Raw genomic sequence first — 12,193 nt, forward strand, 5'->3', positions numbered from 1 at the left:
CTGGTATTGATGGCTGTGTAAGTTAATGAATAGAGTTCTGGACTCTTCTTCTTCTTTCTCTTTGGTCTCCTCTGTCCCTGGACGGATATCCAACGAGGCATAACACAGATCTCCTTCCCCTCCTGAGAGAGAGAGAGAGAGAGAGAGAGAGAGAGAGAGAGAGGAGAGAGAGAGAGAGAGAGAGGAGAGAGAGAGAGAGAGAGAGAGAAGAGAGAGAGAAGAGAGAGAGAGAGAGAGAGAGAGAGAGAGAGAGAGAGAGGTGAAGAGAGAGAGGATGGTGAGGAGAAAGAGGGGAGAAGATTCATCATATTATTATGTTTTACTGCTTATTTCCTTTAGTTTTTAATTAGTATACTTGCCACTGCTTTGAGTAGTACTGGGGTTGGTAAATCGCATGGACTACAAATAAAGATACAGTCTAAGAACTATAACACACATTCTGAATATACCTTCTCTCTTCTCACCTTCCCCCTGGTGGTAGTCCTGTTCAGGAGGAACCTGAGTCCCAGCTGCAGCTGCAGAGGAAGAGTTATCACCATTAAAACAACAAGTAAAGAACACATCTGATATTGAACTGTCTATTTAACATGGTCTACATTAGTTTACCAGAGTATTTGAAAGAAGGTTTGATTGATTGATTTATTGATTGATTGATGGTTAATTGGTTGGATCAATGATTGATTTATTGTTTCATTGATTGATTGGGTTGGAGAATAAAACAGATTAAGTGAGAGTGAGTGTATTCTGACTTTTTAAGTACAATACTGACTTTTATCAAATAAAGGAATGAGTAAAAGAGTGCTATAGAAAGAGTGAAGGAGCTTCTCCTGACAGAGAGAGTGAGAGAGTGAGTTTACCTGTTGTTCTGCAGAAGTAGTAGACACAGGAAGGGAGAGCAGACACAGGACACAGACTGAACAGCAACATCCAACACAGTCCACACAGTCACACAGTGGAGAGGAGGAGGGGACTCAGGAGGACTGACGTCTGGACAAAACATTAAACACAAACAGAACTACATTCTTAGATCGTCTACGTTGATTGGATGTTTAAAGATTATCTTGAGGCAATGTTTCATGACTGCTTAGATTACCCTGGATGCATTGATTCAAAATATTAATGGAAACCAGACACACCAATACTAAATACAATATGAACAATACTAAAGATACAGCCAAAGATCTATATATAGAATAATAATGTTCTTACCAATGAAACAATCCCTAGTGGTGATGTTTCCATAGTGATAGAACCCCTTTCTGTTTATGCCTCCTTTCCCTCCATCATCCTCCACCTTGTACTCCATAGTCCCACAGTAGTAGAGTCCCCAGGTCAGATCCAGTGATGTTCTCAATCAGTAGATCAGGAGTTGTTAGAGGGGTTCCACACCACATTATATCCAGGGAAAGGTTTGGGATTATCAGAAATGTCCTGAAGATTTTCGTGAACGTTGTCAAATTGAAATAACAAGAGGTGGCTGGTATTTTTGTGAGAACAGTTCCTATACCATAATGTACTCCAGTAGTTATGCGCAGTCACTGTAGAGAGTGATGTTGTCTCCTGGTCTGACTCTCAGCTCCACCTCTGCTGCAGAGATCCCATCCTGACTGGAGGAAAAGCACCTACAGGTAGCAGAGGAACAGTGTTAGGAAGAACTGACTCTGGAGGAAACAGCAACCTACAGGTAGCAGAGGAACAGTGTGGATGAACTGACTGGAGGAAACAGCACCTACAGGTAGCAGAGGAACAGTGTTAGGATGAACTGACTGGAGGGAAACAGCACCTACAGGGTAGCAGAGGAAACAGTGTTAGGATGAACTGACTGGAGGGAAACAGCACCTACAGGTAGCAGAGGAACAGTGTTAGGATGAACTGACTGGAGGAAATCAGCACCTACAGGTAGCAGAGGAACAGTGTTAGGATGAACTGACTGGAGGAAACAGCACCTACAGGTAGCAGAGGAACAGTGTTTGGATGAATCACAGAATGTCACTTTGATATCATAAACTTCTCCACATGGAAAGATGAACCTCATGTCTTTACCACAGTGATCACAACATCACAATAATAAGATAACAGATCTAGTCAACTATAAAACCACATCAAGAAATCAGCTATCATCCAGCTATAAGGCCCAGTAAAAACAAGTTACTTCTACATAAGAATGCAATCATGAGCAACACACAGCCTGTCCATCTGGTGGTCTGATGGTCTGATGGTGACTGTCAGAGAGTAGCTGGGTCTTTGAGTAACAAGGTCTTTGCTGCGTATTTCCGTGTTCATGACTAGATGTACTTTTACCATGAAAGGGCATACGAAAGCAGCGATTGGTTCGATCGAGTGGAAAGTTTTCAGCTTGTGGTCCTTTTCTCTGAAACCCATGTTGTGACATGAAGAGGAGGGTCTAGCATCGAGGTAAACATGTTTCACACCAACGTGACGTCACTGGAAAATATTCAGCTTTAAGGTGGTCACTGTAGACAGCAACACCTAACTAGCAGCACCTGGTCTAGTCAATCTGCTGCAACATCATCAAATACAACATGAAGAACCAAACACTCATTCTGGTGTCTATTTTGACCCCCTAAGAAAAGACTGTTGAGACAGAGGTCTTATGACAGAGACCTATCTTGAGACAGAGGCCTATCTTGAGACAGAGACCTATCTTGAGACAGAGACCTATCCTGAGACAGAGACCTATCTTGAGATAGAGACCTATCCTGAGACAGAGACCTATCTTGAGACAGAGACCTATCCTGAGACAGATACCTATCCTGAGACAGAGACCTATCCTGAGACAGAGACCTATCTTGAGACAGAGACCTATTCTGAGATAAGAGACCTATCCTGAGAGACAGAGACCCTATCCTGAGACAGAGCCTATCCTGAGACAGAGACCTATCTCGGAGACAGAGACCTATCTTGAGACAGAGACCTATCCGAGACAGAGACCTATCTTGAGACAGAGACCTAAGGTTGCGCCTATATAACTGCATCCTGCCAGTATTAATGTTTGATTTATCAAATGATGAACATCCAATAATCATAACATTTAAATCCTCACCATGATCCTCCTGTAATGAGCTAATTGAGGCATCCCAAAAATTATTATTTATCCACCACACATCTAGGCCTCACCAATGTTGGACACCCTGAATTGAATGCAGCAATAAATTACAATCAGAAACCACAATAACCATGATGCTCTGGAGAGGGGATGTGATGGTACATTCAAGTCAATTATAGTTTAAGAGCTATGCCATTTGTAGTTCTTTATCTTTGTGGATGTAGTTCTGTATCTAACGATCTCTTTTTCTTCAGGATTAGTGGGAAAACAAATAGGACATAGACAGAGATATGATGCACTCAGTGAGAACATGTGTGAACATCATCAGGAGAATAGCAGCACCATGGGTGAACAACTACTTATAACTTGGATGGTACTCTCTTCCTCAGGCCAAATGGTAGACAGACAGACAGACAAACAGAGAGACAGACATCACCATGGCAACTGCAACAGGATGTCAGTGTGGGTTTCCTGTGTACTGAGTGTGTCTTCTCCAGCCAATCAGTGACTAGCTCTTATATGAGTACTGTAATGCCAACATCATAATATCAGACTTACCAACATTAGTAGTGGTCAATGTATGTATCTGTTTACATGAGTGCACATATATGTGGGTATATGGGAGAGTGTCCATGATAATTGTATATCATAGAGTCCTATGTCTGTGGTTGTGGTTTACTCAGCTAGTGCTGCTGCTCTGTAGGGGAGGGGGTTAAGGGGGGCCTGGGTTTCAGGTCTGAGGGGAAAGAGCAGGTGAGCTGGGTCTGTCGGTAACAGGGTCAGAGTAGCTGTTGTCTGTCAGTAACAGGTCAGAGTAGCTGGGTCTTTCAGTAACAGGGTCAGAGTAGCTGGGCTCTTTCAGTAACAGGGTCAGAGTAGCTGGGTCTGTCAATAACAGGGTCAGAGTAGCTGGGTCTGTCAGTAACAGGGTCAGAGTATGGGTCTGTCAGTAACAGGGTCAGAGTAGCTGGGTCTGTCAGTAACAGGGTCAGAGTAGCTGGGTCTCTGATGCAGATATCAGTTCTTAGTATGACAGGTACACACAACCTCAAAGGATAAAGCACAACTACTGCCCTGCACTCTCATGTTAACAGTTCACACCTCTTGACTTGAACTAGTCCATCTCAAGGTCTGATGGGTAATGTTAGACTTCAGATGTGGAACACATCCAGACTGAGATGGACCCACACACCACATGAGGAAGTCACACCTCATGACTTGAGTCTTAGAGGTGTTGATACAGCTGAATGACTTTGTTGTTTCAGTCAAAGTAACATCATAAAGTATCTATCTGGTATCTGTTCCCTCTTACAGCCTGTTAATACTACACTTTATACCATGCATACCTGGAGAGAATATTACATATAATTAGATAATAATAGAGTCATACAAACAAGCAAGCATGCATGCACGCTCACACACACACTTATGAGAAGGTATAGAGTGGCTGGCCAAGCAGTTGACACATCACGTGTCAAGTAGATGGAAACATTGTGGTTTCTACAGACCTGAAAACTACCCCACAGAACTGAATTCCAGGCCCCACTTAACCCTTCAGACCTCCCTCAAACCTGAAACCCAGGCCCCCCTTAACCCCCTCAGTCCTCCCCTCAGACCTGAAACCCAGGCCCCCCTTAACCCCTCAGTCCTCCCCTCAGACCTGAAACCCAGGCCCCCCTTAACCCCTCAGTCCTCCCTCAGACCTAGAAACCCAGGCCCCCCCCCATAACCCCTCAGTCCTCCCCTCAGACCTGAAACCCAGGCCCCCCTTAACCCCTCAGTCTCCCTCAGACCTGAAACCAGGCCCCCCTGAACCCCTCAGACCTGAAACCCAGGCCCCCTTAACCCCTCAGTCCTCCCTCAGACCTGAAAACCCAGGCCCCCTTAACCCCTCAGTCCTCCCTCAGACCCGAAACCCAGCCCCCCTTAACCCCCTCAGTCCTCCCTCAGACCTGAAACCCAGCCCTCCTTAACCTCCCTAAAGAGCAGCAACACTACCTGAGTAAACCACAACCACAGACATAGGACTATACATGATACACAATCATATGGACACACTCCAATATACCCACATATATGTGCACTCATGTAAACAGATACATACATTGACCACTACTAATGTTGGTAAGTCTGATATTATGATGTTGGCATTACAGTACTCATATAAGAGCTAGTCACTGATTGGCTGAAAAGACACACTCAGTACACAGGGAAACCCACACTGACTTCCTGTTGTTCAGAGTAGCTGGGTCTTTCAGTAACAGGTTCAGAGTAGCTGGGTCTTTCAGTAACAGGGTCAGAGTAGCTGGGTCTGTCAGTAACAGGGTCAGAGTAGCTGGGTCTGTCAGTAACAGGGTCAGAGTAGCTGGGTCTGTCAGTAACAGGGTCAGAGTAGCTGGGTCTTTCAGTAACAGGGTCAGAGTAGCTGGGTCTTTCAGTAACAGGGTCAGAGTAGCTGGGTCTTTCAGTAACAGGGTCAGAGTAGCTGGTCTGTCAGTAAGGTCAGAGTAGCTGGGTCTGTCAGTAACAGGGTCAGAGTAGCTGGGTCTTTCCAGTAACAGGGTCAGAGTAGCTGGGTCTTTCAGTAACAGGGTCAGAGTAGCTGGGTCTTTCACTAACAGGGTCAGAGTAGCTGGGTCTTTTCAGTAACAGGGTCAGAGTAGCTGGGTCTTTCAGTAACAGGGTCAGAGTAGCTGGGTCTTTCAGTAACAGGGTCAGAGTAGCTGGGTCTTTCAGTAACAGGGTCAGAGTAGCTGGGTCTTTCAGCAACAGGGTCAGATTAGCTGGGTCTTTCAGTAACAGGGTCAGAGTAGCTGGGTCTGTCAGTAACAGGGTCAGAGTAGCTGGGTCTTTCAGTAACAGGGTCAGAGTAGCTGGGTCTTTCAGTAACAGGGTCAGAGTAGCTGGGTCTTTCAGTAACAGGGTCAGAGTAGCTGGGTCTTTCAGTAACAGGGTCAGAGTAGCTGGGTCTTTCAGTAACAGGGTCAGAGTAGCTGGGTCCTGTCAGTAACAGGTCAGAGTAGCTGGGTCTGTCAGTAACAGGGTCAGAGTAGCTGGGTCTTTCAGTAACAGGGTCAGAGTAGCTGGGTCTTTCAGTAACAGGGTCAGAGTAGCTGGGTCTTTCAGTAACAGGGTCAGAGTAGCTGGGTCTGTCAGTAACAGGGTCAGAGTAGCTGGGTCTTTCAGTAACAGGGTCAGAGTAGCTGGGTCTTTCAGTAACAGGGTCAGAGTAGCTGGGTCTGTCAGTAACAGGGTCAGAGTAGCTGGGTCTTTCCAGTAACAGGGTCAGAGTAGCTGGGTCTTTCAGTAACAGGGTCGAGAGTAGCTGGGTCTTTCAGTAACAGGGTCAGAGTAGCTGGGTCTTTCACTAACAGGGTCAGAGTAGCTGGGTCTTTCAGTAACAGGGTCAGAGTAGCTGGGTCTTTCAGTAACAGGGTCAGAGTAGCTGGGTCTTTCAGTAACAGGGTCAGAGTAGCTGGGTCTTTCAGTAACAGGGTCAGAGTAGCTGGGTCTTTCAGTAACAGGGTCAGAGTAGCTGGGTCTTTCAGTAACAGGGTCAGAGTAGCTGGGTCTGTCAGTTTTAACAGGTCAGAGTAGCTGGGTCTTTCAGTAACAGGGTCAGAGTAGCTGGGTCTTTCATTAGGCCAGAGTGTGAGAGTCCAAACGTTATTATTACAAGTTAATTTGTCACAGATATCTCTCCCATTCACACATATTGACCAGAGTGTGTATGGCAAACTTTAGGGCTAAAATTAGACCTACTTTCTGACTACAGGTATAAAGTCCTATAGGCCTACTTTAAGCCTCTGTGTAAATGTATTTTCTTCAAGGTCAACTCAGTCATCAAAATGTGTTTTTATTTCTTCATAGAGTGTCTATAGGTCTCTTAAGGTGTTGCTATCTAAGGTGAACACCTCAAAGCTGAATATTTTCCATTGACGTCATGAATGTGTGAAGCCTGTTTACCTCGATTGTAGACCCTACTTTTCATGTCACACAACATCGGTTTCCGAGAAAAGGACCACAAGCTGAAAACTTTCCACTCGATCGAAACCAATCGCTGCTCGTATGTCCTTTCATGGTAAAGTATGTCAAATCATGAACACGGAAATACGCAGCAAAGACCTTGTTACTCAAAGACCCAGCTACTCTCTGACAGTCACCATCAGACCATCAGACCACCAGATGGACAGGCTGTGTGTTGCTCTGATTGCATTCTTATGTGAGTAACTTGTTTTACTGGGCCTTATAGCTGGATGATAGCTGATTTCTTGATGTGGTTTTATAGTTGACTAGATCTGTTGTCTTATTATTGTGATGTTGTGATCACTGTGGTAAAGAGATGAGGTTCATCTTTGCATGTGGAGAAGTTTATGATATCAAAGTGACATTCTGTGATTCATCCTAACACTGTTCCTCTGCTACCTGTAGGTGCTGTTTCCTCCAGTCAGTTCATCCTAACACTGTTCCTCTGCTACCTGTAGGTGCTGTTTCCTCCAGTCAGTTCATCCTAACACTGTTCCTCTGCTACCTGTAGGTGCTGTTTCCTCCAGTCAGTTCATCCTAACAGTGTTCCTCTGCTACCTGTAGGGTGCTGTTTCCTCCAGTCAGTTCATCCTAACACTGTTCCTCTGCTACCTGTAGGTGCTGTTTCCTCCAGTCAGTTCATCCTAACACTGTTCCTCTGCTACCTGTAGGTGCTGTTTCCTCCAGTCAGTTCATCCTAACAGTGTTCCTCTGCTACCTGTAGGTGCTGTTTCCTCCAGTCAGTTCATCCTAACACTGTTCCTCTGCTACCTGTAGGTGCTGTTTCCTCCAGTCAGTTCATCCTAACACTGTTCCTCTGCTACCTGTAGGTGCTGTTTCCTCCAGTCAGTTCATCCTAACACTGTTCCTCTGCTACCTGTAGGTGCTGTTTCCTCCAGTCAGTTCATCCTAACACTGTTCCTCTGCTACCTGTAGGTGCTGTTTCCTCCAGTCAGTTCATCCTAACACTGTTCCTCTGCTACCTGTAGGTGCTGTTTCCTCCAGTCAGTTCATCCTAACACTGTTCCTCTGTTACCTGTAGGTGCTGTTTCCTCCAGTCAGGATGGGATCTCTGCAGCAGAGGTGGAGCTGAGAGTCAGACCAGGAGACAACATCACTCTCTACTGTAACTGTATCATAACTACTGGAGTATACATTATGTGGTATAGGAACTGTTCTCACAAGTACCAGCCGCGTCTTGTTATTTCGACAGACAAGGTTTACGTTAATCTTCAAGAAAATTCTGATAATCCCAACCCCTTTCCCTGGATACAATGTGGTGTGGAACCCCCTCTAACAACTCCCATGATCTACTGATTGAGAACATCACTGGATCTGACCTGGGACTCTACTACTGTGGGACGTGGAGTACAAGGTGGAGGATGATGGAGGGAAAGGGAGGTATTAAACAGAAAGGGGTCTATCACTATGGAAACATCACCACTAGGATTTCACTGGGTAAGAACTATTATTATTCTATATATAGATCTTCTTGCTGTATCTTTGGTATTATTAATATTGTATTAGTATTGGTGTGTCTGGGTTCCATTAAATGTTATTTTGAATCAATCATCCGAGGCTGATCTAGGGTCATAAAACATTGCCTCAAGATCATCTGTAAACATCCAATCAGCAGTAGATAATTGACAACTCACTCTAAGAGAGTAGTTCTGTTTGTGTTTAATGTTTTGTCCAGACGTCAGTCCTCCTGAGTCCTCCTCCTCCTCTCCTCCTGAGTCCTCCTCCTCTCCTGATGTAGACTGTGGACTGTGTTGGATGTTGCTGTTCAGTCTATGTCCTGTGTCTGCTCTCCTCTCCTCCCTCCTCTCCACTTTCTGTGTCTACTCCTTCTGCAGAACAACAGGTAAACTAACTTCATTACTAATAGCATTATGTGCTCTTTCACTATTTCATAGCATGCACTGACTCACTCATTCCTTTTGTCGATTTGATATATTTAAATTCCATCTTACTAACTGTTGAAGTAAGGAACATCCTATATCCTAATCTTCTGTTTTTGACAACATCAATAATATACAAAATTGATTATTTTACTTACAAAGTTAGTATACATTCACTCTCACTTAATCTGTTTTACTCTCCAACTCAATCAATCAATGAAATAATCAATCAATCAATAAACCAGCCATCAATCAATCAATCAAACCTTTCAAATACTCTGGTAAACTAATGTAAACCATGTTAAATTGACAGTTCAATATCAGATGTGTTCTTTACTTGTTGTTTTAATGGTGATAACTCTTCCTCTGAAGCTGCATCTGAGACTCAGGTTCCTCTGAACAGGACGACCACCAGGGGAAGTGAGAGAAGAGAGAAGGTAATGTATCTGTACAGTCGGAATGGGTGTTGTAGTTCTATGACTGGTGGCCATCTTTATTTGTAGTCAAGGTTATTTGTAACCCAGTACTATTCAATGCATTGGCGAGTATACTCATTAAAAACTAAAGGAATAAGCAGTAAAACATAGTGATATGATGCATTTCATGAAATAATAATAATGTATGATTATATATGAATAATATTAACAGATTAATTGTAAAATCTCTCTCTCTCTCTCTGTCTCTCTCTCTCTCTCTCTCTCTCTCTCTCTCTCTCTCTCTCTCTCTCTCTCTCTCTCTCTCTCTCTCTCTCTCTTCTCTCAGGAGGAAGGAGATCTGTGTTATGCCTCGTTGGATATCCGTCCAGGGACAGAGGAGACCAAAGAAGAAGAAGAGAGTCCAGAACTCTGACTTCAGTACCTACACAGCCATCAATACCAGCAGAGTGTGAGACCTATACCAGCCATCAATACCAGCAGAGTGTAGAGACCTATACCAGCCATCAATACCAGCAGAGTGAGACCTATACCAGCCATCAATACCAGCAGAGTGTGAGACCTATACCATCCATCAATACCAGCAGAGTGAGACCTATACCAGCCATCAATACCAGCAGAGTGAGACCTATACCAGCCATCAATACCAGCAGAGTGAGACCTATGCCAGCCATCAATACCAGCAGAGTGAGACCTATACCAGCCATCAATACCAGCAGAGTGAGACCTATACCAGCCATCAATACTAGCAGCTGGGAGGAAAAACAACAGTTTTTATATTTTCTACGAGTTACTTAATATTTGGGGATATTTGTTTAACCTTTTAAAATCATTTTCATACAACTTTTGTCTGTAGCCTTTTAATAATAATAACAATAGTTATTTAGAAAATGTTTTTAAGCTCAGGGAATATGGTTTATTAACTCTTGATATAGTTGCAGTTTGTAATTGTAGTTGTGAAAGTTCATTGTATTTCATTTTTTAAGTGTATTGATGTGTTAATGTAGCTGAATAAATATTGATTCAGTTTAATTAGATTGTATTTCATTATTTACTAAGCTAACATATGGAATTGTTTTAAGATGGTCATACCATGGATCATTTAGCTATTTGATTTAGAATTTTAGGACCCCCTTTAGGTATAAAAAATATATATATATAAAACATTTTTTTGTTAAATATTTAATTTGGCCTTGACTACTATAGCCCATAGAAACACATTGAATAACACATTCATAAATGGCAAAAAAGACTGTCACAAAATAAATCATAAGTTTGAAGTGTCTGAAAGCTCAGGGAATATTTTAGTTTTGTGGGACATATTTAAGTTCTTATTTTTGTTGGTACCAAACTACCTCCATACTTCCATTTGTTTGTATGGGTTACCTTCAGACGAGCCCTGTGGCACTTTAGGGGGTTGTACACCGAAACGGAGAACATCATCGTATTTGTGAGTCTCCCCTTTCCACAGTGGGGGTCATATTAGTTTATCGGACAAACCGTTCGGACGCTACAGACGTTTTGGTGAGAAGACCGACAAAAACCGCCGTAGCTCGGCCACATTCCACCGCGGATGCGAAGGCAGGATATTGAGACGTGAGGCTATGCAAAAATCTCGGATTTTGATGGGGATTTTTTTATTATGTTACTCAAACGTTTAAGGATTAACCTTGTTCCTGGAAAGCTACCGTTCTGTAGGTTTTCAATCCAACTCTAATTTAGCACACCTGATTCTAATAATCAGCTGGTTGATAAACTGAATCAGGTTAGTTACAACTGGGGTTGGAGCGAAAACCTACAGGAGAGTAGATCTCCACGAACTGGGTTGGATAGCCCTGACCTAGCCTATGGTTGAACATTTTAAGTGTCTTAAATGTACTGTAGCTCAGTAAAGCTTTCAGTGAAACCACATGCTCAATAGAGTTACATAGCGAAATAAGGTTAATTATACCACAGAACAGCAGTCTCTGAAAAAACATCACTTTCATTTGAGGAAATTAGATCATGCTGATCTCATTGGACACGTAGAAGAGAAGTTAAATTCAGAATGACTGGCCTTTGCTTCTTTTCTGGACTTCCCCTCTTCTCCTTACCACCTCCTGGTTTTAACACAACAACAACACAACATGTTAAACTGTTGTCACATCACAGTACTGGATGAAAAGTTATGTTAACACAAATGTCACACCCTGATCTGTTCAATCAATCAAATTAATTTATGAAGCCCTTTTTACATCAGCAGATGTCACAAAGTGCTATACAGAAACCCAGCCTAAAACCCCAAGCAGTAAGCAATACAGATGTAGAAGCACGTGGTTAGGAAAAAACTCCCTAGAAAGGCAGAAACCTAGGAAAAAAACTAGAGAGGAACCATGTTCTGAGGGGGGGCCAGTCCCCTTCTGGCTGTGGAGATTATAACAGTACATGGTCATTAAGGCCTGATTTTTCTCCAAGATGTTCAAACGTTCATAGATGACCAGCAGGGTCAAATAATAATCACAGCGTTTGTAGAGGTTGCAACAGGTCAGTACATCAGGAGTAAATGTCACTTGGCTTTTCATAGCCGGGCATTTAGAGGTTGAAATAGCAGGTGCGGTAGAGCGAGAGAGTTGAAAACAGCAGGTCTGGGACAAGGTAGCACGTCCGGTGAACAGGTCAGGGTTCCATAGCCGCAGGCAGAAGAGTGGAAACTGGAGCAGCAGCACGACCAGGTGGACTGGGGACAGCAAGGAGTCATCAGGCCAGGTAGTCCTGAGGCATGGTTG

The 12,193-nt window shown here is 43.5% G+C and overlaps 1 long non-coding RNA gene across 1 annotated transcript; it reads left to right on the top strand.

Moving 5' to 3' along the window:
• The first annotated feature begins 8,877 nt into the window (after positions 1-8,877).
• On the top strand, positions 8,878-9,796 carry LOC123484553. Its single transcript, XR_006658575.1, has 3 exons — positions 8,878-8,957; positions 9,367-9,431; positions 9,757-9,796. It is a non-coding gene; the product is annotated as an uncharacterized LOC123484553 (long non-coding RNA).
• Positions 9,797-12,193: the final 2,397 nt, after the last annotated feature.

The sequence above is a fragment of the Coregonus clupeaformis genome, unplaced genomic scaffold (genome assembly GCF_020615455.1).
Source record: "Coregonus clupeaformis isolate EN_2021a unplaced genomic scaffold, ASM2061545v1 scaf0354, whole genome shotgun sequence".
Lineage (NCBI taxonomy): Eukaryota > Metazoa > Chordata > Actinopteri > Salmoniformes > Salmonidae > Coregonus > Coregonus clupeaformis.